Source organism: Triturus cristatus, chromosome 1_2 (genome assembly GCF_964204655.1).
Source record: "Triturus cristatus chromosome 1_2, aTriCri1.1, whole genome shotgun sequence".
NCBI classification, from domain to species: Eukaryota; Metazoa; Chordata; class Amphibia; order Caudata; family Salamandridae; genus Triturus; species Triturus cristatus.
This window is the reverse complement of record NC_140580.1, coordinates 474,421,377-474,447,733: the sequence shown is the minus strand read 5'-3', so window position 1 is coordinate 474,447,733 and position 26,357 is coordinate 474,421,377. Positions and strand designations below refer to the sequence as shown.

General features: G+C 42.8%; 1 protein-coding gene across 1 annotated transcript in view; it reads left to right on the top strand.

The window, feature by feature from the left end:
* Nucleotides 1–26,017, top strand: part of PWWP2B (PWWP domain containing 2B) — a 95,632-nt gene extending 69,615 nt beyond the window's left edge. Inside the window, exon 3 of the mRNA XM_085606196.1 lies at nucleotides 25,327–26,017. The gene's annotated coding sequence lies outside the window, so the exon portion shown is untranslated. The remainder of the gene's footprint in view (nucleotides 1–25,326) is intronic.
* The last annotated feature ends 340 nt before the right edge of the window (nucleotides 26,018–26,357 follow it).

Genomic DNA, 26,357 nt, shown 5'->3' with positions numbered 1-26,357 from the left:
TTAAAAACGTTACAGATGTATTCAAAGAGATAATTATTCGGTTAGATAGCTACTTATGTCAGTGGCACCGGTAAAAAAGGTAAACAAAACCCAGCCTGGCGAATGCCACAAGTGCGTGGCTCCAGGTACCGGAGAGTGAGGGGACCACTGCGCCCAGCATCTTTTTTTCGTTTACATACCGCGAACTAGACACGAAGATATCAGAGCACTTTACATAAGCACCAGTTGCGGACATATTCATTTCTAGGCACTGAGAGATTAAGTGATTTGCCCAGAACCACAGGATGTGAAGTGTCACTGCCAAGGCTCGAACACGGTCCCCTAGGTTCGAGGGCGACCGCCCTAGCAGTTAGGCTACATACTTATTTGCTACTAAACAGAGCATGGTCACCTATTGATCTAATGTAAGAGAAAGCCAAGAATGTATTCTGTGTATGGGAATGCTATCTAGAAACTCTAACTGAAATGGCTCCATGCTGAAGTGCACCTCCCCAAACCACAGAAAGGAATGATTAAGAGGACAACGTCATCTACCGGCGAAAGTTAGACTGTAGCGTGACACTACTTGTATATCGTGGAAACAACGGCCTCTTTGTGTGGTTATGAAATCTTTATGCGGAAGAGAAACTTTTTACGAAGCATAAAGTGAACGTTTCATGCAACAAGAAATGTGTAAAATACACGCATGTTATACACGGGTGAATAAAAAACGTGTCTAAACAATTTGAAATAAGTTGTCTGTCATTGCCGATTTCAGAGTTGCCATAGAACCCCCCTCCCGGTCCTGCCCTGAATGGATGAAAACAGTTGATACGGAGCAAACAGCTGTGAACGCATATCCGATGCCTCACACGTGTCCTTTTGCTTCAACAGGGATATACTGTACTTGTCGGCCCAGCGCTAAATCACTGCACGGGGCGCTCGTGCAATAAGGCCTCCTTTGTTGCTCGGGGAGTGAGTGACATGTCTTCTGATGAGGGGAAGCATATTAGCAGAGGCAGAGAATGAAAGCGGTCTAAGATTAGAAACACAACCGAACCGTGTTTAAAGCGACCTCTGTCTCCCACTTTATAATTTACATTATCATTGTGATTAAATCTCATATTATGTAACAGGATGTGATATTTTTACTGTGGGCAGGATGCAATGACTTGCAGTAATGGGCGGCTGGATTTGGCAAGGGCTTCATTCATGCTAAACATTGCATGGACAAGCGTAATTTATTTAAAAAGAATTGCGATTAGTCTGTAAATAAAAGAAAAATAGTAACTAAATAAAGGTACTAGGGTACCATGTAAAGTGCTTGAACAGCTCTTTTTGCTTGCTTGCGTGAGGAAGAGAAGTAAGAGGGGAACTTAGCATCTCACGAAACTCTTCCGTGTAGTAAGGGAGGGGGAGGCGCGGGTGAGAGAGGGGGAGGAAAGCTGGCCATGCGAGGAAAGGAATTCTAGAAACCAGGATAGCAGCTGTGCACGTGCACGACATCGCGAACACAAGCTGGAGGCCTGAAAAAAGCCACTAGGTTAGCACTTCCAAAACCCGCTTACTAAAACTCTCGCCAGAGCAGCGCTATAAGCGCTGGCTCAGGCGAGACCTAAAAAGAATAAGACCACGCAAACTGTCAAACCTAAACATTGGATTAGGGACACCAAAGACTCTAATATTGAACAATTAATAGCACGATGTGAGAAGGATCTTAATCCACCCAACAACCTGATGAACGTTGGCGAACTCACAAACCACTATAACACATCAATGATGAATATAATCAATTCCACCATGCCGCTGAAACTGAAAAGAATTGCAGAAAAAGATAATCCTTGGTTTAATGAGGCACTAAATGAAGAAAGGCGGAAACTGAGGGTAGCAGAAAGAAAATGGAGACTACACCCTTCTTCCTGTACGCCGATGACACGCAGATCTACATAAAGATCTCGTTGGTGGAAGAGATCAAGACAATGACTGAAGCCCTGAAAATGTCGCTACAATAGCTAACCAACAATCATCTGAAGTTGAATGCGCAAAAAACTGAATTTCTATTAATATCCCCTCCAAAACACTCAGCAGACGTGAAGGAATGGACCAAACTGATTACAGTGCTAAACTGCACCCCTATCCTAGCTGACTCTGCCAAATCACTAGGAATCACGCTTGATAAGAACCTAGACATGAAAACCCACATCATCTCAATGGCAAAAAATGCCTGTTTTCACCTGAAATGTCTTAGAAAAGTGAAACCACTCATTACTACGTCAGACCTCAAATTGACAGTTCAGTCGTTAGTCATATCAAGAATTGAATATGGATGTACAACATTAACAGGTCTACCTAAAATCTCCACAGCACCACTAAAAGCCTGTCTAAATGCGGCCGCAAGACTCCTTACAGGCTCAATAAAATATTATCACGTTTCCCCACACCTAAATGCTTTAAACTGGCTTCCGTATGAGGCCAGAATTAAACTTAAACTGGCTTGTATTACCCACAAAGCGATTCACAACAAAACATCAACGTACTTGGCCCAGAAAATTGATTTATCCGGTGGAAGCAGACCATCCCGGAATGCCAGAGACCTGCTGCTGAAACTGCCCATCTTTCAGAAGAAGAAAACGTATGACCGAGCATTCTCCGGAGCGGCCCCCAGAATCTGGAACTCACTACCTTCTAATATTAGAAAAATTCCAAACACCTCAACATTCAAGAAGGAAGCAAAGATCTTCCTAATGAGCAAATTCCTACTCTAAAAATGGACTGCTCATCATCTGTATAGTGATTATTCACCAGACACTGCATAGTCCTGTCAGATATGAAGGTACCATACACAAAGACAATTGGATTGGATGAAGGTGCTGACACCAACAGAGCATTAACGAATGTAAGGATAAACAAACCAGTTAATTGCAAAGACCCCTCCGACTATACAGGACTACAACTTTGGGACATTAACTGTAATATTGTGGTAAAGGGACACATCGGATCCTATGTATAATAGTACGGATATACATTTGTAAATTTAACTGATCTTAATTCGGTTGTTGTTGAAACTGATCTGAAAGGCACGAACCGGAACCTTATGTATATACAAACTGTAATCTAAAAAACTCATAACCTGTACCTGTGAAGCGCTCTGATACCCCGGGTCATGTTCGCGCTATACAAAACTCTATAAATAAAAATACCTACATCGCAGGACACATGCTTAACCCCATTTTTATGTCCAGTGACAGTCCAGTGCACTGATGTCTCACAGCTCACCTGGACCGGCTGCTACAGCATCCACTTCACCATTTCAGAACCTACCAGCACTGACGCCATGCCCCCCAGCTCCATGTGCAGAAACTGGAAAAAGATACTGAAGACCAGTGGAACAACACGCTACACTCCCATCTCCCAGGCACAACATCCAGCCAAGAACAGGCTGCAAAGAACTTCTCCCAGTGGATCACAGTATGCATCACCACAATCACCCCTGCCAAACCAGACAAACCCAAAGGATATGCCGGAAGAGCCAGCTGGTTCACCGCTCAGCTGAAATCCACCAAATGCAACTGGCGGCAACTAGAAAGGAAGTGGCACAGCAGTAAAGAGACAGGAGGCCACACCACCATCGATACAGCACTCAACCAGTACCACCGCCTCCTGAAAGAAACAAAAAAGAAAGCACTAGCAAACCACATAGAAGCCATCACAAATCGCAGCTAGAAGCCCTTTGCCATCGTGGAGGAGTTATCCAACCCCGCAGCTGCCAGGAACCACATTACCCCTTTTCAAGATGTGTGTGTGTGTGTCACCCTGGGCCTTCTTCCACATCAAGATCTCTGCATCTATGAAAACTTAAAACTGCAATGCTCCATTGCCGACAGCCTCAGCCTGCTCACACCCACGAACACAAATCCCAAACACCTGCTCACCCATTGGGATCCTCTCACGACTTAAGGCACAATTTTTCATCATGAACTCCATGCACTCTGGAGCACCCACAGACCACTGTCCCCACCACATCTTCAACCTCAGGAGCAAGACAATTGGCTTTGAGCTCAGGAAAGTCTTAAACACTTCCCTCACCTCTGCCTCCTTCCCTGAGGACTGAAAACATGCTGAAGTGAGACCCCTCCTGAAAAAAACATCTGCCGACCCAGCCAACCAAAGAACTACCGGCCCATCTCCCTGCTCCCCTTTCCAGCAAACATTCTTTAGAAGGCAATAAATACGCAAATTACAGAACAGCTGGAACACAAAACCTAGTGGATATCTCTCAATCCGGATTCTGAGCCAACCACAGCACTGAGATGGCCTTAATTGCAGCCACTGATGACATCCGAGCCCTCCTGGACTGTGGCGAAATGGACCGGTCAGCTGCCTGCGACACCATCTCCCATCACAACCTGATCACCAGACTCCACCAAATCATAATCCAGGCAGACTCCCTCAAATGGATCGACTTGTAACTTACCAGAAGACCCCAGAGAACTTGTCTTCCGGTGTTCACCTCGGAACCCAAGAAGATCTGTGGCATCCCCCAAGGATCGTCCCTCAGTCCCACCCTCTTCAACACGTACATGGCCCCTCTAGCCAACACCGTCGGATCGGCCAAACTTAACTTAATCTCATACCCCGACAACACCCTGCTCATCCTCTCGCTGTCAGAAGACATCACCACCACTAGAGCCAACTTCCACAGATGTATGATGAACGTCACCGACAGGATAAAGTATAACTCTCTGAAGCTCAACACGGACAATACTAAAGTCCTCATCTTTGGGCACAACACCTCGCCATGGAACAGCGCGTGGTAGCCTGCTACTTTCCGCTCATCCCCTGCCCTGACAGACTACATCTGCAATCTCTGCATCCTCTTTGACAGCAAGGTAGCCATTAGGAAACCGGTAAACACAATCTCATCAGCCTGCTTCTACACCCTACACATGCTCCGCAAGATCTTCAGGTGGCTCCCAGTCAACACCAGAAGGACTGTCATGCAAGCCCTCGTCACCAGCAGGCTGTACTGCAAAAACACGTTCTACGTAGGAATCGCTGCATGCCTCCTGAAGAGACTACAGACAATACAAACCTCAGTAGCCAGACTCGTCCTTGACCTCCCCAGACGAACACACTCCACACCCGAGCTCAAGAATCTACACTGGCTCCTGGTCCAGATGTTGACCCACACATACAAAGCCCTGCACAACGAGAGATCAGCATACATTAATAAACACATGACCTTCCACCAACTGACCAGACATCTATGATCCGCCTCCCAGTTGCTGCATATACCCCCTGGATCCGCTGAGGCAAAAGCAGAGGACGCTTCTTTTCGCACCTGGCGGCCAAAGCTTGGAACAACCTTCCCTTGCACATCAGGACCTCCTCATCGCTCCAGCAATTCTGGAATGGTCTCAAGACCTGGCTGTTTGAATGAACAGATCACCACAAAGCAGCTAGCCACTCCAGCGCCTTGAGACCCATATGGGTGATTTGCCGCGATTTTATAGCTCCTTACATGATTGATTGATTGAATGTCATGCATCCATGGCAGCCCGCTTTAAATTTAATTTTTAATATTTTATTAATCTCATTCCATGGTGGCCACTATGGATGCTTGTGTATTCATGGATATCTATCTCCCATAGAAGCATTGGCAAAGCCAGTAGTTTTTGCTGTTGTGACCTATTGGCTTTTCTGTTATGGACTGTATCAAGCAGCTATCAGATGTTTTGGGCAATTGCAATGTGCCAGCTATAAATCAGTTTGGTTGCCATCTTGTTTCTTGAACAGAAGAACTAATATGTTGCTCTACTGCTTACATTGCATTCATGCATTGCATGTACTGCATACATTGCCTGATTCATATTATATGACTTCAGTTACGGATACAACGAAACAATTAAGTTTTTAACATCCAATGTGTTTCGTAAATTTTCTTGAAACCTAAGTGCCCTTTTTGCTTCATTGTCCAACATATGAACTGCATAGCATCTTGTAAGTCAACACCCTTCCTATCCCTCACTTACCCCATTTCCTCTACTATCTGATCTTTCTCCCCTTCTTTCCTCTGTCCCCTCTCATTGATCCTCACTCTGCCCTTTCTCTCATCCGCCTATCAGCAGATCCAGATTCCATTGCTAAAAAAAATAGTGTTCTCCCATAATATATAAAAATGTTTACACATTTCCCATTATTCTAATCCTGTGCTTCCACTTTGCACCTGGCCAGTGTGCATTTTGTTTTTCCAGTCATTCGATATATGCGGTCGATTTAAATGTAACCTATAACTGAATTTCATAGCAATTTTCTCTTTTTTAGTATTCACAAAGAAATCATTTAATTGTAACTTAATGTCTGCACATACTCCGAAGATGGGGCAGAGAACTGCTCAAAAAAAGATATACTTGTGCTGAAAAGATGTTCTGTAATAGATGGAGCCCCTCCATTATGAAATTGCGGTAAACAGCCATTTATTGAAGTCGCTTAGGTTTATCACTGGACACAGACCCTTGTCTTTTTTTTCTACCATGAAAAGATTTCACCGAACCCTTAGGGTTGTAAACAAGCATTGGCATAGCCAATAGGTCTCGCCTTTGGGACCTTATAAGTGTTTAGCCATGCAACAGTTGATGTTGTTGCACCAAGGATATTGTGCTGCATAACTAAACAATTATAAGGTCCCAAAGGCGAGACCTATTGGCTTATTGAGTTTGTGTGTGTTTTATTGTGGATGGGTGACTGAATCCAAGAGTGAACCAATGGAAGACTGAATGGATCCCCGAGTACAATGATGAGTGGCAAGTGCACATGTATGAATTGCAACTAAACAGATGTTGCTGCTACCCAACTCAATCCAACTCTTTTCTAACGACCCAAAATGGAACAAAATGCTGCTCAACCTATTGTAATTCTGAGATGTGACAAGTAGGTTCTATCTAGCATGATGTCCATGGGCAGAGGGCATGGAATGACGCCTGCTTTCCGATTCATGCCCCAAATACTCTGCACTCATGTATGACAGATAAAATTCTGCTCAACCCACTGGGAGTCCAACTTGTGACAAGTGACTTCCACCTTTGCAGGCCTATTAACCTACTGAGTTTTCTTTCTGGTATGATGGCAATGGGGCGGAGGGGGGGATTAGGTGAGGGCTGTAGCCTGGTGGATGCCTTAAATGCAACGGGACTATAAATATAAGAGCTAGTTCTCATTTCATGGTGAGGCAAGATATCGAATGAACACCTTTCTGGTGAGATCATCCTATTACAACTTTCAGAGTAATCCTGTGCGCTCCACACGGTGCATGTAAAAGAATATTAAAACTCAAGGATCCTTTATGCAAGTTGTTTTTGTAGTGCCTTCCGATGGACCAAAATACAGTGTGTTGTGAAATAAATAGATCATTAGCAATAAAAACCCTGTAATAGAAATTATACAAAAAGTGCTAGCAAATAGTGGCATTGATGTCATTAGTGTAGCACTTGTGCAAGTTTTGTGGACAGTTTTGTTTATATTGGTTCCATTTAAAACAATTGTTTAGTTTGAAGCATATTACCTCCGTCTGAGTGGGGTAGTAGGCTGCCCTTTCTTTTTAAAATTAAAAAATAGATCTTTGCTCCCCTAGCACCAAATCATGATCATCATCTTGTTGCAAGGTATGTCCATTTTATGAGCTCTTGTCCTATCAAATAATTTAATTAAGTGAGAAGCTATAGCCATTGGGAAATCCTCCAGTAAAATAAAGCCTAATGTAATCAATGAAATGTCTTGAAATGGTGGATTCTTTCCCATGTGTGGGAGTCCTTTTTGAAAATAGGCTCAATTGGATGCCCCTTTTTCACTGTTTATTTGTAAGTATCAAAGAGGGAATCTTGTAGGGTTCTAAATTACACGAAGAGACATGGGAGCATGCATGTTCAAACTACAGTCAAAGTATATTAGGCCAAAAGCCTTGGCACTGTCCAATTATAGTGCAAGCATTTGAAGTCGGATCCGCTTTTATAGATGATTTTGAAAATACATTTTGAAATGGAATATTAGATCTCCCTTCTGCAGTTGAATTTTTTATTGCCACCAGTAGACGGGGCTGTGATACTGTGAAGATCAGATCAAATGGAATCAAATTTCACTCTGGTTCTCTCCATGGGTTAACCTCAGGCAGCACAGTCGAGAGATTCTTATATACGTGATCTGGGAGTTGGGGAAGAGGCAGTCATTGCATCGTATCTCCTTGTTGAGTTATTTTGGTAAGGTTACTTGTTGCTTAGTGCCCTTTGCGAAAGGACCATCCATGCGAACTTGCCACAGCTGCTAATCCGTGAATTGCTAGCATATACTGGGATCAGGTCATGTGGGAAAAGGAAGAATCATGAGTTTGGAAATCTTCAGAGAGGATATATGTAAGAAATTAGGTTATGTGCTGAGAGGGGTGGAAACCCCACTGAAATAATAAAAACCGTCCTGATCAGGGTGAACCATAAAAGTCACAAAATAAGCCTGTGCTTAAGTCTCCAGTAGCATGGCACAAAGCAGTCAGGCTTATCTCCGAGGGAATGTGTAAAATAGGTATGCATCCCTTAAACCGTAATAAAGGGATAACGCAACCCAAGAAAATTCCAAAACAAATTCAAATACAGTGAAATTGAATAAATGGAGAAGATGGCAAAACAACAAAAATCCAGTCCGTAAAACCGGAGCTATGAGTTTTGAATGTTTTAGCTGAAAATAGTGCCAAAAATCACAAAGCGCTGCTCATGTGTATCTGGTTGTGTTGGACTGGAGGAAAAATCCCAAGTTCAGGCTGATCGTGATTGAGTGCTCATATGATATAGGGACCAGGAATACTTACTTTACTAAGTCCGTGGAGGAGTGCCGTTAACAACGGCTGAGGCTGTGAGGAGAAGGCTGGCAGCACGAGAAGCAGGGCAGGCATTGCGGTTGATGCAGCGTGAAGAGCATCTCTCACTGGAGCTTCACGTTGGTGGTTGTTGCTGTTGGTACAAAGAGGTGGTCCTGCTGTGGAAATATGGATTTTTATGATCAGTTATGTCCCCTATCTTGGACCCCAACGGTTTCATGTATAAATCACAAGTACATGTATGTTTCCTCCAGTTCCAGTTATGAAGACGCAAACACATGTGCGGCCACCGTCAACATGTCCTCTTTCAGATCAGCCATGAATGGGCCGGATATTCTATTCCTAAGTATGAAAGGCCACCGGCTTTATATGGTTCATTTATCCCATTTCACAGTCCAGGCGAATAGGCCCTGATTCTGCCATTAAGCCTTTTTCTGCCTTCTGCCTCTGAAAGCTCCAGTCTGAGCTCGCATCTGTATCCATGAACTTTGTCCTACTCCCTGTGCGGCTAACTGTGCCTGACTCGATCTGTCTGCTTGCCAAAAACTGTATTTCACCTTCAAGATTATCTGCTCTGCTCCGCTCCTCACCCAATGCATTCCTGTCTAGTAGTTTAAGTAAACATTCTTCCAGCTACCGAGCAAAAGGCCCGGCTTCTCTGTCTTTATGCAAGTAATTCATAGCCCTGTTACCATGGAATATTCCTACCCCCTCGCATCTAGTGTAGACACTTAGACGCTTGTACACGCACTAACAGTCAGTATAGTCAGTATAGAATAAGATTCTATCCTAAGAGACCTCTCATTTCGGATAACATAGTTCTTTAAACATAGGATGTTAGATATGATTTGGGATTAGGTTGACATAACCCCAGACTTCTGTCTCCACATGTAGAGCTAAATGTCAAGTCCCCTTCACCCCCTAGTTGCACGTCAATCACACGTCATGCTGCTGCGCGCGCATCTCTGCCAAGTATTTCTGCTGACATTGCGAAATTCTTTCATGGAACCACCCTATTGTGACATCATACCTGATGACGTTCTTTAAGTTACGCCCAGTTACACCCATTTTAGTTACGCATGTATGTTCTTATCTTTGTTATCAACTGTTACGCCTCCTGCATCTGTTTCACTGTAATGCCTATTGTATAAAAATGATTACTTATCAATAAAGTTAGTCCTTCACTTCCTGAACCTTCGTGGTGATGGAATATGGAGTCCATCAATTCGAATTGATTTTGGAATAAAGCCCGTTCCGAACCTCTAATACCACGGATTCTGCCTCTTATTTTACTGAGCTATTATTATAGATTTTCCGCATCAAATTAAGTTCCGGTAATTAAATTATTTACCACATATATGGCGCCCGAACAGGGACACTTTCTCATCTCACGCGCCGGAGGTGCGTTGCAGGCCCGGTCTCCTGCCATAGCTGGACGGACAACAACGCGTACCCACAGGATTTCCTGTATCTCCCTCCTGCCGAGCGGGGGTAACTGAGGCTGCGATCAACACCCAGACGAGGCGGTGAGAAGTGCGAAGTATCCCGACCAGAGCCTAGCTGAGAGAGCAAGATCCGAGGTATACAGAGGCCCACCAGTTCCGAGGTCCCGAAGTTTCGAGTCGAGTCCAGTCCGGTCCGAGTCCAGTTCAGTTCCGAGGCCTTCTGTTCCGAGCTACCCGGTGAGTACCATTGTCGGGGAGGCGTTCCGACGTGCACATAGTTTGTGCCGGTCAAGACGGGTTTGGGTACACAAATCCGGTCTGCACTGTTTTAGCAGTGTATCTGTACTGTTTAGCAGTATATCAAGTATGTCTAGTATATAATTCAGAATTACCTAGTTAGTGCCGAGTATTATGCTTAGTGACTAGTTCCCTAAATGGCCATCATTGTTGTCCATTAAATGTTAAATGTTAAAATGTTTTAAATACGTTCTGCATATTGTGGTGTGAATGACTGTTCATTATTGTGTTTTGTTGTATTAAACGTGTTCAGAATTAGGTATCAGATCAGTTCTCAATATGCCGCTCTTTTCGAAATTAAGACAGATAAAAACTAGAAAAGGGGTACTCGAAGAAGCTGTTCCCATTCCTCCTAGGGACACTCCAGGGTACTTCATGTATCATAAACATGGCCTAGACGCCATATTATTTCTTGATTTATGGGTAGACTACACCAAGGAATTACCAGAAAGTCAGAGGTGGCCCGCAGCTGGGACCTGGGATGCAGATTGCATCGTGAAAGTAGAGGAAGAATTATGGAAAAAGAAAGCTAGACAGTCACAGAAAGATGCCATTGAATTATGGCGTAAAGAATCATATAGACGTACAGAAAAAGCACTCAGACAGGAAGAGAAAAGTAAGGAGAATTCAAATAAAGTTCGAGAAAACCTATTAATTGAAGAAGGTACTCGAGTAAAATCAGAACAAATAGACAGACAAAGAAATGCCCTTATGAATGGTATGTATCCTCTTCTGGCCGAAGGATTACCTAAGGCTACTCCGGAGATACCAAAAGACTTGCCACCCCCATTGTTCCCGATAAAAGTACATCCCAAAGGGCATCCCAGAACCGCAGAAGATGTTTTTCTTTCCTCTTATTTAGACGACGCAGCTCCCGAGTATGCTAATGCTGCGCCACATAGACCGCCTGCCGAGGGGGTTCAACGCCAAGACCCTCCTCCGTCTGTACCTCCGCAACAACAAACTCCGACACAAGTTCCGGCAAGCACATCTGTTTCTACAGCTGTACCCACAACTATGGTTGCTATATCACGTTCAACGAATCCTTTCACATCCAGCACCCCAGGTGGTGCTACGGGAGGTACAGCAAACATTTTTTCCACGCCACCCAGAGTAAATAAACTTTCCTTTCAAGAATTAGCCCACCAACGTACGCCCAAACTAGTAACTCCCGACACGCTTAAGGAACTTCTAATAGATTGTAGATATGACCCGGTGCCCGGAAAAGGGGACGAAATGCTGCTGGCATCATTACGTATCCGGCGAGCTGCAATATATTTAGGGAGGCTACCAGGAATGACTACACATTTATAAAATATATATCACTTTGTCCAGTCAGGACGAGATTCTGAAAGTATTAATAGAGCCTTGGAGTACCAGAAAGTGGAGATACAGGGGGAACTGTTACGTTTCCTCATAAATTGTGTGATCAGAAATCAAGACCGACCAGGGGTAAATCCGGAAGAAATGCAAATTCTTACCACATGGAGTCGGAATATATCAGAGGGGAGACATGATAAACGATCATGTATAGTAGCTATGTGCCGCAAGATCCGCAAAGAAGTAGAACGAATACACGAAGAAAGATTAGCAGTAGACGAGCCTGAACAAACCGAGGAGGAGGAAGAATTAGAACTGCCCACAGGACAGTTAGAAACCATGGCCTATGTAGGTAGAGGAAGATCTTGTAATAATACTAGAGGCTTTACTGATCCGATACGTCCGATACGTCCAGATAATAACAGAAATTTCCAAACCCCTATAATAAATATACGGTCCCCCGAGCATTCGTTCCAAGCTGCTGACAAATTACTCCGAGAACGAAGGGGTTATCATATACTCGATTCTATGGACGAACAAGAATTAGCCAGGTCAGCCGTTCACTGGGTTGACAGTCCCGGAAAATATAGTGATGATACACTAGCACACACGTTTTTGAACCTCACCCCAGATGAACAGCGTTTAGCTGGTATCTATATGGTTCAACAACTCCTTATATTATATAAAAGCCAACACTCCGATCCTGGTCCATTACCTGATATACTGACTGAATTACTCACGAATAAATGGAGAGGTTCAGGTACTGAGTTAATTAGAGAAATACTAGAATCCAGAAAACAGTACATTCTTTTTGTTTGTCCCGAACATGTCTCACTGCCCATAAAAGAAAGAACGACGTATTACATGGATAGACAGAATCCCTTACGCGAAGTGCACCCGATAAAAGGTGATGACAATCAGTTTAAACGTGTGTTTGTATACACACCCATATCTAAAATAGAACTATTAGAAATGAAGAAAGTGGTACCCAGTCATGACAAAGACCCAGCGGGTTTCCACCGTGAAATTAAAGACATGTTGCTCATGGGAGAGTATACCTATCCAGACATTATGAAAATATTAAAGGTATTAATGCCTGCGGGCATTTACGAAAAACTCAAGGAAAAGGATTGGGAGGTGGGAGACCAAAAGATAGATTGGACAGCATTAGAAAACGAAGAAAAAGCTCGAGGTCCAGGTTCAGGGCTTGGGGAAAAGACCAAAACACTACCAGGTTTACTAGTACAGGTACTGCCACGTTTATTAACTACGAAAAAGGAAGACTGGGGTGCAATATCAGCCTGTAAACAAAAGCACGATGAGGACACTAGTGATTTCTATGCCCGATTCGAAAAATGTTTTGGTATAAATAGTGGAATAAAAGCAAGTAGCGAATCGTATCCACATCTGTTTGTGACAAAATTAGTTGAAAATTCCTTGCCCCAAGTTAAGAATAGAGTATTGAAATTCGAGAGTACATGGCAAGGTAACACTCCGTCACAAATGTTACAAATGCTACAGTACCATCACAATAGAATTAGAGAGGAACAAGAACATGAACAAAGACGCATGAAAGACACGAAAATGAAAATGCTAGTTTCTCAGACAGTTCCAGCTGACGGTCATAAAAAGGGTATGACACAGTCCAGTGTTTCAGCAGGTCCTGTAAAAGGGACATGCAACTATTGTAAACAGCCAGGTCATTATGTACACGATTGTCCAGTTTTAAAACATAATATCGCCATAGGTAATACAAAAGAAAGACCACGGCCACTTAGACAGGATCAGAACCAACAAGGAGCTCCGCAGCATGCACAGTCCATGCCAGCTCCGCAACAATCTATGACAGCTCCACCATCGCAGCCTATTGCTGCCACACAAACAACGACACGACAGATGTATCAGACCGCACAGTATGATTATCCTGATTATCAACGATACTCATGAAACAGCCTAGAGAGGGAAGTTGGCTTACCCCTTATTGAGGTCCCTGTAGATCAAGAAGGACCTTATGTACACAGTGAACTATTAGGCCAAGATAGAACATTTTTACTTGATACAGGGGCAAGCCGAACAACCATAAAACGAAGTGAAGTTCCAGGGGCACCCCTCTCAGGCTCACAGAATATTTCCCTTGGCTTTTCAGGAAAACCTATCGTTAACGAAGTATCACAGCCTCTTCCCCTTACGATTGGTCCCTTGACACGAACTACAGATTTATTGCTTACTAAATCATGTCCAGAAAACCTGTTAGGTATAAAAACATTGAAAGCTCTAGGAGCTATAATATGTTGTTCTCCGGAAGGAGTAAGCTTGTTTCTACGTGATTTCAAAGGGCACTATGTGTCCCGAGACATGGATCACCGACTGCAGACTTTACCCACACATTTATGGGCACAAGGCCCTACAGATGTTGGTTGCATGAACATTACACCATATCGAGTCACACTAAAGGCAGGAGTGGTACTACCACGAATGCGACAATACAAGTTACCCCCAGATGCTGTAGTGGCTTTACTGCAAATCATTGACTAGCTTATTACCCAAGGAGTGGTTGTGGAAACCGACTCCAATGTATGTAATTCACCGATAATTCCGATTCTTAAACTAACTGATCCGAAAGCCCCGCCAGTATATCGATTGGCTATTGATCTGCGCGAATTAAATAAATGTATTGTACCACAATACCCCGTAGTCCCAGATATTTCTTCATTACTGACAGCCATTGATTCCGAAGCAACATTCTTTACTGTAATTGATCTCAAGAATGCCTTTTTCAGCGTCCCAATAGATCCGGAAAGCCAATACTTGTTCGGATTTAGTTTAAATGAACGAAGCTTTAAATTCACACGCGCACCTCAAGGATTCACAGAAAGCCCCAGCATCTATAGCCAAGCACTGAAACGAGAACTTGACAGTATACACATGCCAGTCAACACTGCCCTGCTTCAATATGTCGACGATCTGCTGATCACCGCTAGAAGCGAACCTGAATGTGAAAAAGCCTCACTGACGGTTTTACAATTCTTGGCCGAAAAGGGGCACAAGGTGTCCCCTTCTAAGCTGCAATTCTGTGTCCAGCGAGTTGTTTACCTTGGTCACTCGCTGTCCAAGGAGGGAAGGCAGCTTACACCCGATCGCATCCAGTTAATTGCTAACATGCCAATACCCAAGACACAAAAGGAGGTGCGGGCTTTTATAGGCCTCACTTCATATTGTAGGCAGTGGATCCCTCAGTATGCATTTCTAGCAAAACCACTCATTCAGTTGACAACACAGGAGGCAGCCACATCGACTGTCCTCCCTTGGACTCAGGAACATACACAAGCTTTTGAAAGCCTAAAGAAAGCTTTATGTCAAGCACCTGTTTTAGCAACACCATGTTACAATAAACATTTTACACTCTTTGTTACAGAACGCGAAGGTACTGCTTTGTCAGTACTCACACAGGAACAAGCAGGATCACACAAACCATGTGCTTATTTTTCTAGTACATTAGATCCCGTAGCTCAGGCTCTGCCTGCGTGCCTGAAATCAGTGGCAGCGACAGCTTTAGCAATCAGACAAAGCGATGCCATAGTGTTAGGACACCAATTGACGGTACAAGTACCACATGCAGTAGAGGTTCTCTTGAACCGAACGCAAACACAACACTTGACTATAGCGAGACTCACCGGTTACGAATTGACATTGTTTCAGCAACACATAGAAATCAGACGTTGTAGTACATTAAATCCTGCCACACTGTTACCAGTAAACGGAACAGACCCATTAGCACATGATTGTATAGAAGTTATTACTATCACGACGAAACCCAGACAAGACTTGACAGATATCCCATTGTCAGACCCAGACCTGACGTTGTATGTAGATGGTTCATGTATGAGAACAAGTACAGGAGAGCTAGTGGCCGCGTATGCAGTCACAACAGACACTGAAGTCATTGAAACAAATCGTATTAATACCTTATCAGCTCAAGCAGCAGAGCTCATCGCTCTGACACAAGCCTGTATTCAAGCCACGAATAAGAAAGTCAACATATACACTGATTCACGTTATGCATTCGGAGTTGTACATGACTTCGGCGTGCTGTGGCGAGAGAGAGGTTATTTAACTTCTCACGGTGCCCACATTCAGCACGGACCCCTCATTCATGCCTTATTAGATGCAATACATCTACCCACTGCGATATCAATTATGAAATGTAAAGCTCATACGAAAGTTACTGATATCATTTCCCAAGGCAATGATCTAGCTGACAGAATAGCTAAACAGACTGCTCAAACCCACACATCTGACATGACAAAGACAATAGTTCCGACACCAACACATTGCATGATGGTTAAGGATCCCGCTCTTGACGTAATTGACATACAGACACATGCTACACCAGACGAAATAAAGAAATGGACTGAATTAGGAGGGATCCAAACGGATCAAGGATGGATGACGAAGGAAAAATCTGTATGGTTTCTTCCCGACTCAATGGTCCAAGTTATCATTAATACAATACATAGTCCAGCACACCTAGGAGAAAAAGCTATGCTAGACAGCATTCAACACATTTGGTTCAACAAACATTTACGAGCAGCAGCTAAACAAAAAGTCCGTACCTGTATGATCTGCTGTCAGTTTAACCCAGGTAAAAGCATTCCCGTAGAACAGGGTGGATTTCAGCCTCCTGAGCACCCTTTTGAAGTCCTCCAGATGGATTATATCCAGACGGAACGATGTCGAGGATTCAAATATGTTCTTGTAGTTGTCTGTGCTCTTTCCCGTTGGACAGAGGCATACCCGGTTTCAGATTACACTGCCCCGACTACTGCCAAACAGTTAGTTCGAGAATTCTTCCCACGGTACGGTTTACCACGTGCTGTCTACTCAGATAACGGCCAGCCGTTCTCATCCGAACTAATGAAACACGTTTCACTTTTGTTAGGTTATCAATGGAGATTTCACTGTGTCCGACACCCCGAGGCAGCAGGTCTCGTGGAACGACATAATCAAACTCTGAAAATTAGATTGTCCAAAATATGTAGAGAGAAAGGTGTCGACTGGGTAGTAGCCTTACCAGTTGCACTCTTTTACATGAGAATGGTAGCGCACTCTCGAACAGGGCTATCCCCTTATGAGGTGATCTTCGGTAGACCACCTAATATGTGGGGGACGCCTATACCACGCAAAATAACTGATGTAGACTGTAATATGCTGACAGATTACTTGGCTTCCTTGATGTCTGCACTACAATCTTGTCGTTCACAGGTAGCTGCAGCCTTTCCCGACAACACCGAGGTGAAACCCCATGACGTAATTCCCGGGGACCTGGTGTTAGTGAGGAACTTTGACCGGAAGTCTCAGCTGGAGCCTAGGTGGAAATCGCCTCAACTCGTACTGTTAACCACGAGGACAGCCGTGAAGATCGAAGGTCGAAAAGGCTGGATACATTCAAGTCATATCAAGAAATTTCATGGATTACCATCCGATATAGAGACTAAACCCTGTATTTCCTCAAAGACAGACTCAAAGCTCCCCTTGGTTGAGCAAACAAACTCAGAACTATATAGACTAAAATTGAGGTCCAATAAGTCAGACAATTTGATTGTTTAAGTCCTCTCCAAGGTGAATCGGTTGAATTTGTCTCTGACATGTATCCTCTGGACCGGAATAGAGAAAGAAATAATCAAATCCAGTTGAAAAAACATGCGTACTGTAAATCACTGCGTAGTCATTGCACGGTGACGTTATTAATTCTGTTTTTCTTATGTCTTTTAATAATCGCTGCAAGTATATTATTGCACATATATTATCCTATTGCCAAACATGTTTACAATGTTACTGCTGAACATTCTTTTAGTGAATTACCCCCACATGAGTTGTCCTATAGATTTGCGCTGCGCAATAACACTTTTATTAGTATGTTACATCATTCCCATCAGGCTAGCAATGCTACAAATTGTTGGATATGTGGCCGACTCCCTCCCTATCAAAACTATAAGGGAATTCTGCCTCTCTTTCCATATCCGTTCACACACAATGGCTCCGGTGGAGCATGGTTTAGTTTAATTAATTCCCTAGATTCGAATTCCGCAGTTTATCAAGACAACTGGGTATGGGGAAACCTGAATTTAGTCTTGCTTAAAGTCTGTTACCCTAACAAGGAGGGACTTCCCAAAAGAACAGGAACTGATCTAGAAAATGAAGTATATGGATTAGGTAATTTCACGCTTAATCTCATGATCCTGAATGTTGAATCCGAAGCTGCACCAATTTTGCCCGCTATGTCAGTATTTCCAGTTAAAGGTGAATTGTGTATAAGAAAGAATGGCTCCATACACATGGGCCATAGTAAATGCATCACTGTAATAGAATTCAGTGATCAAGGCAAATCTACATTTAGAGCTTCTCGCCATTCCTACTTTGTATGTGGTCAGACTGCATATACACGTTTGCCTCTAGATTGGGATGGTACCTGTTACATCGGATTCCTTTTGCCACCTGTTTTCCTAGCTCCTCCTGATTATCTTAGAAATACTCATTTAGTACACAATAGAGAACGGAGAGATCTCCCAATAGTCGACTACACTGAAACAGCATGGGAAAAATACACAGATTTCAATAAAGGTCTCTTTCCTTATATAGGTACAGTCACTAATAGTAAGCTGATACGTAGATTAACCAGAACCCTTGAAGCAGTAGTAAACGAAACTATTTCCGCCTTAGGCAATTTAACAGAAGAGCAGTCTGCTATGCGGATTGTTGTGCTTCAAAATCGTCTTGTCCTTGACGTCATTCTGGCCGATAGGGGCGGAGCTTGTAGGGTCATCGGATCAAGTTGTTGCATTTTCATACCAGAAAATTCGCCATCTGTATATAAAGCCATAACTCGCCTTCATAAGATTGTAAGCCAGATACACCAGAATCCAGGCACCTGGACTTGGTCCGGTTGGTTTTGGAGTGTATTATCTACCTTTGGATGGAGGGTCCTATCCTTCCTAGGTATTGGCTTTCTCATACTATTCAGTTGCTGCTTATGCCTACAATGTGGACCAGCGATTTGTGGTCTGTGTGCCACATCGTGTATTCCACCACCAAGATTTCATTCATCCCGGAAGAAGAAAGAAGAACAAATGATGCTATATGAACAGATCAACGGATTGATGAAGATTGATATCTCTTAAGGGCAAGTAGGGGACAAGGAGGGAATGTGGAAATATGGATTTTTATGATCAGTTATGTCCCCTATCTTGGACCCCAACGGTTTCATGTATAAATCACAAGTACATGTATGTTTCCTCCAGTTCCAGTTATGAAGACGCAAACACATGTGCGGCCACCGTCAACATGTCCTCTTTCAGATCAGCCATGAATGGGCCGGATATTCTATTCCTAAGTATGAAAGGCCACCGGCTTTATATGGTTCATTTATCCCATTTCACAGTCCAGGCGAATAGGCCCTGATTCTGCCATTAAGCCTTTTTCTGCCTTCTGCCTCTGAAAGCTCCAGTCTGAGCTCGCATCTGTATCCATGAACTTTGTCCTACTCCCTGTGCGGCTAACTGTGCCTGACTCGATCTGTCTGCTTGCCAAAAACTGTATTTCACCTTCAAGATTATCTGCTCTGCTCCGCTCCTCACCCAATGCATTCCTGTCTAGTAGTTTAAGTAAACATTCTTCCAGCTACCGAGCAAAAGGCCCGGCTTCTCTGTCTTTATGCAAGTAATTCATAGCCCTGTTACCATGGAATATTCCTACCCCCTCGCATCTAGTGTAGACACTTAGACGCTTGTACACGCACTAACAGTCAGTATAGTCAGTATAGAATAAGATTCTATCCTAAGAGACCTCTCATTTCGGATAACGTAGTTCTTTAAACATAGGATGTTAGATATGATTTGGGATTAGGTTGACATAACCCCAGACTTCTGTCTCCACATGTAGAGCTAAATGTCAAGTCCCCTTCACCCCCTAGTTGCACGTCAATCACACGTCATGCTGCTGCGCGCGCATCTCTGCCAAGTATTTCTGCTGACATTGCGAAATTCTTTCATGGAACCACCCTATTGTGACATCATACCTGATGACGTTCTTTAAGTTACGCCCAGTTACACCCATTTTAGTTACGCATGTATGTTCTTATCTTTGTTATCAACTGTTACGCCTCCTGCATCTGTTTCACTGTAATGCCTATTGTATAAAAATGATTACTTATCAATAAAGTTAGTCCTTCACTTCCTGAACCTTCGTGGTGATGGAATATGGAGTCCATCAATTCGAATTGATTTTGGAATAAAGCCCGTTCCGAACCTCTAATACCACGGATTCTGCCTCTTATTTTACTGAGCTATTATTATAGATTTTCCGCATCAAATTAAGTTCCGGTAATTAAATTATTTACCACTCTTGTTGAGTGTAGTCCAGTGCAGTCGATTCTCAGCTCTGAAAGGTCACTTGGTGGTCGCCAGGAGCCCATAACAATTGTGTCTTCACCTTTTCTTCAGAAAGTGTATGCTCTGATGCCAGCGAAGGACCCAGGAGTCACCTCGAGGCTCCTCTTGTGTAAAAGGATTCATGCCAGCTGCATGGCCTAGCCAGGTCCAGACAAATCCAGGTGGTGCTGGTCAGTTACAGGTAGGCCTCTAGGAGCATGTCTTGTCCCAGTAGCGCAAACAGGAGGTAAGCCAACTGACCCTTGCAGTCACTTCTGGGGAGCCTGGGTTCATGGGCTCAGGCAAGCAGGTCCAGTCTTCTTTCAGACAGCAGGACAATCCTTCTGAATCTTCACTGGTACATGTGTGTTCTGAGGAGTCTCTGAAGGTCCCTTTTAATCCTGGTTCCTTTGTGTGGGGAATTCCCTAGCTTACCCCAAAATTGGTCCTGGTCAGTTCGTCCCCCTCTGCTGTTCCTGGCTCCAAACTGTCTAGGGTGACCAGGCAGGCCTGGTGTCAGGTTCTTTTGTGGGTGCTGCAGGCGGGTCCCTTTAATGTGTTATGAAGGCAGGCACAACTCCTTTCATGTAAATCCTCACCCTCCACCTGTAGGCTTCTTTTATCTCCGTGTCTAAGAGCACTACACAAAACACATGAGAGCCATGCACATTTATGTGACCCTGTACACAGACAGAAGGTGCAATTGTTTTAGAGCTGAAAAATGTCAACCTTCTAAAAGTGGCATTTTCAGAATAGTAATTTAATATTAGACTTTACCATCAAAGAAGATTTTAATTCAAATTAATTTGAGTGTAAGCAGCATTTATCCATCTGTTCCAAACTGCAGTTATGACTTGTTAGTATAAGATATCCCAGTGTTCGGGCTATAGGAAAGATAGCCTTACAGCAGTGAAAAATGACTTAGGTCAAAGAATAAGGGAAGGAGTGCATTCTCTCATGGTTTTCTGCTTAGCATATTTTTCGCCTCCATGGGTCTTGCACCCTATTTACGTATCGGATCTCTTACCACTAGAATACGGAGAACGTAAAGTCATTTACCACGACGGTGACAGCTAAAAAGTGGAATGGAGTTCAGAAACAGCGCACATTTACAATGAACAGTACCGGTTGTACTACGCGGTAGTTGCGTTTGGATTATTTTTCAATTATCCACTGTTTACAAATATGATTTTGATTAACAGTAATGGATTTTCAATTGGAGTCAATGTGGTTGTTATGATCGTAATTGCAGATTGTCATGCCATTGTATTTGTCATGTTTTATCATGTTTACTTTAGATTCATTTGGGTTGCGTGGAGTGGTGAGCACGAGGAAAGGGTTTAGGTAGTTTGGGGTGTGCATTGTGGGACTTTGAGTTTTTGGGATAGGATGCAGGCACAGTCATTGGGTGAATAGGTCACGGGGGGAGAGCGCATGAGCAGGTGTTCTGCTTATTTAAGATCATGAGGGCAGGTGCAGCTGAGATTACGGGCCGACCGGCGGGGAGAGAGATATGGACTTTCGTGATTTTGGCGCACAACACGGGAAGATTAGGCCGCTGGTTTGTGGCGTTTTTAAGGCAACACATTTATAAGGTATATTACATGGGTCACAGGGTAGGGAGGGAAGGGTGATTATTTACAGTGAATGTGGGGCTACATACAATATGTGGGGAGATGGGTTTCTGGTTAATTTGGAGGCATGTTTTTATTTTTATTTTTGGAGGTAGCCGGTATTTTTTAGAACACCAATTTCACAGGGGTTATGGGTTGAGTAGGGGGTTCAGGGTGCTGTATTTGGGTTACATAGCATATATTTTCTAGAGATAGGCTTGACAGTCGTTCTCTGGGGGGCGGCGGCATGTGTCATTATAGTATTGGTTTATACACATTGTGATTGTATTGAGCAGTCAGCTGAGCTGTTTTTTTATTTGTTCTAGAGACCCCTGAAGAAGAGCCATACAGGCTCGAAATGCATTGGGTGAATACACGTGCCTATTTCACAATTTGATTGAACTTTACGTGTCATTGTATGAAGCTTCATGGGCATACAACTGACATTGGAAAAATGTAAATAAAGAATTCAAGTTTAATCACGCTGTCTCCGTAGTGGTGAAAAGAATAAGGATGAAGCAAAGAGCAATGATTTGAAGTAACATTGGTATAAAGGGTTTACATTGGAGTACCTGGATCAATTGGTGTATTGGAGGGAACATTTCCTACAACGCAGTGCGACAGTTTGGTGCGCGAGAGCAAAAGTGCCTCTTGGACTACGTTCTAAAAGTGGTATTTTCAGAATAGTAATGTAAAATTAGACTTTACCATCAAAGAAGATTTTAACTCAAATTACTTTGAGTGTAAGCTGCATTTATCGATCTGTTCCAAACTGCATTTATGACTTGTTAGTATGATAAGGTATCCTGGTGTTTGGCTATAGGAGAGATAGTCTTACAGCAGTGAAAAACGACTTAAGGAGTTTTTACCTGCTAGCGCATGTAAATTTTAAAAACAAACATACTTTTTAAATCTCAGGCACTCTGCCCTCTGCACCTTTTATGGCCTACTGTAGGAGTAACTTAAAAAGGATTGTTTAGGCTTAGCAAAAGGTGTAATTTGCCTGGTCGAAGTAGCAGGTTGAAAGTGCACTATACCCTAAGACATGTTTTAAAAAGATGCTTTAGTGGGTAGCACAATGAGTACTGTAGCCCATTAGTAGCATTTGATTTACAGGACCGAAGTGCATGTGGTGCCATACACTAGGGACTTACAAGTAATTTAAATATACCAATCGGGTGTAGGTCAGTTTTACTATATTTAAAAGGACAGCACTAGCAGTCTACCCCTGATAAACAGGAGTATATGGCACAGACCCTAAAAGCCAACAAATACAAAGGAGGGCAGAGGAAGCTAAGTCTGGGGTGACCCTGCAGAAGGGGACAGGCTAACTGTACATCCTAAAGTCCTGTACTGGTCAAGAATCCTACCTGAACCAGATTCTGATATCATATTAGCTTCGTTAGTTGACTCATTTTAATAAGGTCCGGTCGGCAGGCATGGTCAGCTTTCCTAAAACGAGAACGTCGAAGTTTTTGGCTCATGGACACCTATGGGATTTCTCTCTCCACTCAATCCTGTGAGCTCTTTTTCGTTTTCCCTACGCCTTTTTTTATCATGGCTAACCGGATATATTTAAAACTAAATTCAAAATCTATAGGAACAATTAACTGCAGAGCAGTATTTGAACATTTATGAACATTAAACTTTCCTCTATTGTGCTGTGCTGTTTCTAAATGTCTTGGGGCAGTCATCAAGATTAGAGAGACCCTTATTGCAAAGTACAGGTATGGTAGCAATGGACTTTTGATGTTCCTTGATTATTTCTTTTTTTTACTTTTTTTGTGATGAGAATTATTCTTTATATCATGTTGTAAATGAACGGTTTATATTGCATTCAATGTGTTTTTATAACTTTTTTGTTGAAATAAACTAAACTGATTGATTGCTTACCCTTCCAAGTTTGATTGCTTACTCTTCCAAGTTACTTTAATAGAGTCTCTGTTACCAGAAGTTGGAAAAACTTCTTCTATCGAAAGAATGTCCTCAAAATTAACTTCAAGGAAGCACTTTCTGATTACAGCAATTGAATTATTTTACCGTGACTTCAGATATCATACCTTCTTCGTGATAGAGAGCGGTGTGTAAAATAAGTCGCCACAGTTCGGTTTTCCTTTGCAAATGCTCCATGCAGAGTTTTTTTTTACCCTTTTTTTAGGCTTTCATTTTAGATCGAGCCTTTGGAAAAGACCTATTGTGAGCTTACAGAGAAAGTAGGGGGCGTGTAGCCGGCCCATTGGTTACCAGTGGTTAGCTTTAATCTCAATTGCTTATTTTATTACTTTTTTTGTCAGCCCTGTGTTTGTCCCTCAGATACGGCATAGCATCCTTACCATCTCGTTGATTGGCTGGCTTCTATGCAGCTTCTGTTTGCTTTTACTTATTTTTTTCTTTTTGTTTAAACGCTCCGTTAGAGTGCATGGGTTGCCCAGCTGCCTCCTTTGTGTGTTTTCCTCTCAAACTCATTTTCTTGAAATTTGTTTCTCTTCCCCCACCTGCACTGGTGTTACTCTCTCTCGCTTGTGTACTTCTGGTGCTTCCGCCACCACTCCATGTTGTTCATTCACCCATGTTCCCACACTCTTTCTTATCCTTCGCACTCCGTGTTTCTGTACCCACGTCACATTCCATTCTCGCAATCCACTTAGCTTCCAATTTTTTTTTCCTAAAGGCTTTCGCAGTGCTTTTCTTTTTTGTCACTCCATCTTAGATCGCTAAATAAAGTGGACTTTTATAAGCATGTCTGTTGAACGTGTGTTCACTCCTACAAAGAGATGTGGAGGTGGGATCACTGTTTTTTTTGTTTTTTTTCCTGAGCCATGCTGCACAGCAGTCATGAGGCTGTGCAGCATGGCTAAAAATATTAACAAAGCCAATAGATCTTGTAGGCAAGACCCCTTTGCCAATTTACTCGGTCTATCTGCCTCATTGCACTTGTATAGGGCTCACTAAAGAATGAATTGGGGTGGAGTGAACAAGAAGGAAAATTCTTTCTTGAGCGGTTGTTCACTCTATTGTCATCACACGGCCTGTGAAAAGATCAGGTGGTTCCTTTGTAAAAATTGTAGTTTTGTAGGAAAAAAGTTATCAGTACATTGGATTGACAAGTTCAGGTGACTCCTTGAAGAGCTTTTTTTTTGTAGAAAAAAAGAAAATGCTTTATTGTAAGTGCACTTTCCTTTCAAAGATTGTTTTTCTTTTGTTTGGTAATTGTTTTAGCTTTCTTTTACTGAGATGTTTAAAAAGCCAATCATGATATTATCTGGAAAGTTAGTTTGTTTATCCACTTAAATATAAATGCATGAAATTAGGAGTGTATTGGCAACACGCTTCTTTGTCATCTTCTTTAATGATGTAACCCATGTATTTTTCGTTCCTTGAAGGTAACGAATACCCAAGCACAGCTGTTATACTAAAGTTTCACTGTGTCTGCACACATCGAGGCGTGTCCTCAACAAGTTTCTGGAGGTTGCCGTGAGGACGGCAGCAGGACGAGTTGTTTTTCCCAGACTGTACCGACAACTTTGAAGTACGAAAGTAACCTCACCAGAGCTAAGAGACCTTTGGATGGTTCAGAGAAAAACCTCGATGGAATGTTAAAATAAGTAAACCGCGTGTATTGTTGAAATGATGAAAACCAGGCAAAAAACGCACACAGTCCTGCAACGTCTAATGTGTTTGTTACTTTTCTCCACTTTGCAATAGTCTGTTGCTGCGGTTTGTTCTATTAAAATATTTCACTAAATCTTGACATTTGCATTAACTTGTTAAGTACGAAATGGGCGAAGTTGCCTTGCGTAAATAAGTTATGTGCCAATGAGGGAAATCTGGAAACAAACGATTGCTGTCTTTGCACTAAATAAAGCTTTTTTTGCGAAACACAATCCTAGTCATTAGATTTTAACACAATATAAAATGTTTCTTAGCAATTGTAAGTGTTAACTTCATGACCAATGTTTCTGATAAATGATGGGTACCAAATTATTTTTGTTTACCACTGCTTTCACTGTTTGTTCACCAGTTAAAAGTGCTTTGAACCTTTTGCACTTCTTGCAATAAAATCTCTCAAAAACATCTACCTAATCAGGTTCAAGTCTCAAAAAGCATTCTGTACAGGCATGAAGTGATGAACAACTCATATTTTTGTGATGTATTTTTCATCTTTGCACTATGATTAGGCTTGTTCGTTCATGAGGTCTGGTTGCAGACTTTATATTTGTAAGAGTTAATGTCAATACAATCAATCAATCATGAGTTTGTTGAGTGCAACTACTCACCCATAAGGGTCTCAAGGAGCTGGGGGGGGGCGCAGGGTCCTGTCTGTTGAGGAGGTCGTCTATCAAAGAGCCGTGTCTTGAGGATCCTCGTGAAGTTGGGGAGTGATGTCTGTCTGAGGTGGAGCGCGAGGGCGTTC